This window comes from Triticum urartu, chromosome 2A (genome assembly GCF_056163025.1).
Source record: "Triticum urartu cultivar PI428250 chromosome 2A, HENAU_Tu73, whole genome shotgun sequence".
NCBI classification, from domain to species: Eukaryota; Viridiplantae; Streptophyta; class Magnoliopsida; order Poales; family Poaceae; genus Triticum; species Triticum urartu.
Genome location: NC_141874.1, coordinates 599644515 through 599650295, shown reverse-complemented (window position 1 = coordinate 599650295; position 5781 = coordinate 599644515). Strand labels below are relative to the sequence as shown.

Sequence of the window (5781 nt, the reverse complement as noted above, 5' to 3'; positions counted from 1 at the left end):
CTGAGATCCCGCAAGGAAGAAGAACGAGTCCATGAAGAAAACAAACGGATGTAGACGAACGGGTCCTCACAAACGCGACGTTACCGGAACCAACCCGATGAAGCAAACACCGGAAAGAAGCACACAACATAGTAAACAACCACCACATAATCATGGCATGATGCACAATCAAGTATGATGCATGTCCGGTTTAATGAAGCATGGCATGGCAAAGTGCACAAGGAACCCTACAAATTAAGTGGAGCTCAATATGCAACGGTGCATATTGACGAAACACCATGATAAGTTATTTAGTTCGATCTCGTTTATGTACCCAACAATATTAAATGTTGATTAACATGGCAAGGGGTGAAGCACAACAAAACTACCTATCTAGGCAAGTTTGAATGAGGCCGGAAGGAATGAACAACAATTCCGGAAAATCCTCATATGCATAATTTAAGGTTTGGTACTGTTCTTCCCTAAACATTATTTTAGAGTTGTTATACATGCAAGATGAGGCTACCATGTAAATCTAGGCATTTTTCTACCCCATTTACATATAAAGATTATTAAAATCCGAGTTACGGTTATTTAGTTATGAATTAAAACATTTTAACAAGTTATTTGAGAAACTTTAACCAAACAGCATTTTAATATTTCAAACATGCATGAAAGTTGAATATTCTTAAACTAGACAAAATTCTCAGCAACTTTCATATATAATTTATTTAGATCCGATGCACGGTTGGTGAGTTATGATATGCAAGAACTCTAGGGGTTTTTCTAAAAAACTGCGGTTCTCTGATTAAATAGCAAATTCGTAGGACGGGAAAAAACATGACATGGGCCGAATCTTGCTGGCCCAACAGTGCACAGGGGTTGGAGGGGTGCTTCTCACATTGGGCTTGCCCCGGTTGGTGCTGGGCTGGATGAGGCAGACGGCTGGGCCTTGAGGGGCCTTGCTGGAGGAGAGTCTGGCAGAGGCGAAGCTGGGCCAGTGGGTGGATCCAGGGATCTGGGCTTGCACTGGCGTGGGCTACGCGTGTCGTCGTAGCCTTCCTGGAAGACGTGGATGAGGTGCACGCGGTCGTGGTCAGCGGCTGGAGCGTTGACGAGCCACGTACTCGTTGTTTCCCTGACGAACGAGGCAAGGAGCGCCGGCGGAGGACTTGGCGTGGGACTCCGGGATGGCGCGGCGGCGGATCTGGGCGGTGGAGGTCAGGGATGGCCCGTTCTGGCCGAAACCGAGGCGTGGAATGAGGTAGGATGGAGCTTCAGGTTCGGGCGGTCATGGCGTCGAGGCGAAGTAGGCCATGGCGACGGCGGCAGTCGCTGCGAGGGGCGGTGCCGTTGCTGGAGTTCGAGAGGGGCTCATCTCCCTGCGCTGACGAGGAGAGCGGGGAGGCTGCGAGGACAAGGATGACAGCGTGAGACTTGATGCGGGACTGCTGTGGGAGGCGTCCGGTGAGGCGCTCGTGCTCAGGCACGAGCAGAGGCGTATGGGAGGCGGCGAAGGGCATGGGGCTCAGGCGGGGATGGATGGATCCGCCTATTTCCGGGCCGGATCCGGCCAACGGGGCGTCGACGGAGCTCCGGCGAGGGTTGACCAAGGCGGCGGCGACCTGCAGCTGATGAAAAAAACAGAGAGAGAGGGAGATTGTGAGAGAGGAAGAAATCGGGAGAGGGGGAAGAAGAAAACAGAGGAGAAGCAGAGGACCTAGAGGCCGGCGAGGTTGGACGCTGCGGGGTGGCTGCGGCTCGGGAAGAGGAGCTCGGGCTCCAAGAGAATGTCCTCTTCCCTGGGATGATAGGAGGCAGAAGAAAGCGAAGCTTGGTTGGTAGCTGAAATCGAGGAGGGGATCGGTGGCTGGTTCGAGTGAAGGGGATCCCGAGGTGGATCTAGGAGCGGCGACGGCTTCTGGGAGGATGGGACAAGGCTCCTGATTATTAGGGTTGGACCTAGTATATATATAGCAGGTGGAAATAGTTAGGGGCTATTGGATCCCTCCGATCGTAATCGGACGCTCGCGAATAAAATAGCTAGGGAGTCCAAATAAGAAAACGGTGACATTTTGTAGACGTTTGGAGATGATCCGGACACAACGGTAGCGACTGTCCGGGTTGGGTCCGGGACAGCTTTCGGACGCGCGCGAGGAGGGCCGCGGGCTGACGAGAGAGGTTAGGTTGGGTCTGGCGGATTGTGAAGAGCGGGTTGGTCTGAGAGAAGAGGGGAGAGATGCAGCCCGGCACGGTTTCCAGAGACCGAAAACGTCCGACGTTAGACCGGCTATATTGCCGCTATAGTTAATGGTTGGGCTATCAAACGAACTCCGAATGCGATGAAACTTGACAGGAGGTCTATCTACACTATAATAAGACCACACGCCAACTTTCATCCCATTCCGAGAACATTTTCTGGCCACTTATAAAATAATATATCGGACATGCTGCGGGCGTGTGCAAGTGTGTCTGGGCTCAGAACGGACAACGGACGGAACAAGGAGACCGGGACGGATGCAAGTTTCGAAAACATGATGATGCAATGCACATGATGACATGATAAGATGCAACACGCAAGCAAATTTCAAGGCAACAACAGCGAATAACTGGAGGACACCTGGCAAATCGGTCTCAGGGCGTTACACTTCCCTTGCACCTTGTCGGCAAACTGATATCTTCCATAATCGGAAGCGCCACCGCGCCCCCTTGAGCTTCTCTACAAGCTCTCCCATTCCTCCTGGCGGGGACGCGGATGGCCACAAGGCTTGGACAATACCCTGCATCACCTGCCGAACTTGCTCGTGCAGTTGTAAAAGCTCTGGTAGAAGATCACCCGAAGACCCGGGCATCACTTCTGCGGGACGACCCGTCAGCATACCTGCAGACACAACTCTGTTAGCCGGCTTCTTCGCTGAACTACTTTAAAAGTTCGTTCAAGCACTTAATAAAAATGCCGCGCCAAAGCCGCTTATTCTCCTTTACGGAATCCGCAAGCTGGGCCCGGACATCTTTCAGTTCCTCGCCCAGCCGGGTATTGGCGTCTTGGAGATTATTTTTCTCCTGCCTGACTCGCGTAAGCATGCTCCAACCAGCATTTAGCTATCGATCAGCACGTGCCGCATTCACCTCGACGGTCTCCGGATTCACTCCGGGGTCACCTGCAATATCTATTGTTAGATTTGCATACATGCCGCATACTACCTGGTACCTGTACTCTTTGCAAGGGAAACATGTGTTACCAGAGGGACCCTTCTCGGACTCCCTCAACGCGGCAACAACGGCCCCTAGCTGGGCCTTGCACTCTTCCAGCTCTTGAGACAATTGGGAATTCTTCTCTGTAAGAACCTGCTCAAATAATGATCCTTAAATCAGTTGTGTTAACTGTTTCAAGTCTCAGTGGCTACTAATACATATAATCATCAGATTTACTTACCTGTATATCCCTTACATACTGGTATGTGGCTCTGGCTAGACCATTTTGAGCAGCACGGATGTACGCGTCTCCGGAATTGATGGCATCAAATGCCTCTAGTGAGAAACAAGCGTCACGGAGTACCGCCCGGCGACGCCTGTGATTCATGGCGCTCTCCACTTCGGAATTTGTAGCGGATAGTCCTTCTGCGTCCTCTGTAGGAGGAACATCCGGCGTCTGCCTCGCGTTAGCTTCTGCCTCTATGTCCGGCCCTGGAGCCCGACTGGTCGAGGTGTGATCGGCAGCCTCTCCGAATATAGTCCGGCGGGAGTTTTTTCTAAGAAACACGGATGTCATTATATTTTAAGCAAGACGGCAACCACGGAGTGAGGTTTTGTGTCATACCTCAGTGATGGCGTCTCTGTCCTGACCGCCTTCCTTTTTTGCCTACCCGGCTTCGGTGCCTGTTGGTGGCGAGTTGCTACAGGTCCGGCACGGCGTCCTGAAGGCCTTCCCTGTAAGACACCATACGTGTACGATAGGTGAAGTGCATAAAAGGGGATCCTTTTTTGGGAGTTGGGATTTTGTTTTTTCTTACGTGCGACGCAGGGAGTAGTCCAGGATAGTCGGCCGTTATGGCTACCATGGTGTCATCACAGCTCAATTGATAGAATTGCATGTCTATCAGCTCCACAAATATGTCCGGATCCTTTTCAAGTCTGGGATCGAGGGCCCGGCCGGGGTCCTCCGGTTGTGGAGGTGGGCTGTTGACCTCCCTTACCGCTTTTTGCAGTTCCTGCCGTGAAATGGCAAGGTGAGTACCTACGGCGAAGAATGCGGGAAGGTTGAGAGTAAAAAGGTACAACTCACCCAGCTTGGAGGGTTGTACATGGAGAATCAGTCCCATGGTTTAATATGGATGAACTCCTCTTCCTCTCCCTTGAACAACTCAGACAGAACTTTTGCTAAAGCAGTAGATGAGTCCGGTCCCTTGCGCCCGCAACGGGTGGCATCGTCTTCCCCATTAAAACACCATAGGGGTGCCCTCGATATTGAAGTGGTTGCACCCCCCGCATTATGCATATTGACATAACCTAGATTATTGTCAATCCTGATTGAGCCAGCGCTTTAATCCGGTTCATCAGATAAAGGACTTCTCCGTTATATTCCTCTTGGGGGCTCCGTGGGCGCCAACTTCGACGTTTCTTCAGAGGAGTGTTGTTGAACTCGGGAAGACCCCGCTGAACAGGGTTTAGAAGGGGGACGTCCTCCATGTAAAACCACTCCGAAGGCCAGTCTTTGGACGTCTTCCTCGGAGTGCCGGACGGGAATCCGGTCTCGGCGATGCGCCATATTTCGGCTCCGCCCACTTGATAAAGTGATCCCTTCTGTGTGCAGGGCACAAGGCAGAATAGCCTTTTCCACAAATCGAAATGAGCCTGGGAGCCCAAAAACAGCTCACAAATGGCAACATAACCTGCGATGTGTAATATGGAAGCAGGGGTGAAATTATGCAACTGGAGGCCGTAAAACTCCAGGAGCCCGTGGAGGAACGGATGAATTGGAAATCCGAGCCCCCTTAGTAAGTAGGGGACAAGGCATACCCGCTCCCCCTTGGAGGGATTGGGGAAGCTCTCCGCTTGCTCCCCGCCATTATAAGTGGCGAGCCCGGCTCGGACGGGGACCATATACGCCGGAGGTATAAATCCCTGGGTCTACAACTCTACTAATCGGCCGTGCGGGACGGAACACTTCTCCCAATCGCCGGGCTTAGGGCTACGGGAGCGAGAGGAGGAGCTGCGGTGGCTGGCCATGATGGAATTGATTTTTCCGAGTGCACTCCGATGGATTCTCGCCGTGGGAGGGTGGTGTGGATTGGATATAAGAATCCCCATTCCTTTAATAGGCGATTTATTTACCTGGTTAGGGGGGCGAATGTAAAAACGCCCTGGCTCCTCGCCTTCGCTCGAGGCATGGAAGATGGCCCTTATTGGGTGCAGAAGCCAAGAAGTCCAACATTTATGGGAGCCAGACACTACTTAGCAGATATTCAGGATTTGGAGAAGAAACCGCCTTGCAATGCCGAAGACAATACTGCGCACCGGACTCATCGTCATTGAAGCCTGGTTCGGGGGCTACTGAGGGAGTCCTGGATTAGGGGGTCTCCGGACAGCCGGACAATATCCTTTGGCCGGACTGTTGGACTATGAAGATACAATATTGAAGACTTCGTCCCGTGTCCGGATAGTACTCTCCTTGGCGTGGAAGTCAAGCTAAGCAATACGGATCTGTAGATCTCCTCCCTTGTAACCGACCTTGTGTAACCCTAGCCACCTCCGGTGTCTATATAAACCGGAGGGTTTAGTCCGTAGGACAACCTACAATCA

At 52.0% G+C, this 5781-nt stretch overlaps 1 long non-coding RNA gene across 1 annotated transcript; it reads right to left on the bottom strand.

Moving 5' to 3' along the window:
* Positions 1–720: 720 nt before the first annotated feature.
* LOC125537456 (uncharacterized) lies at positions 721–1903 on the bottom strand. Its single transcript, XR_015617047.1, has 2 exons — positions 1700–1903; positions 721–1610 (listed from the first exon to the last, which is right to left on the bottom strand). It is a non-coding gene; the product is annotated as an uncharacterized LOC125537456 (long non-coding RNA).
* Between the last annotated feature and the right edge of the window lie 3878 nt (positions 1904–5781).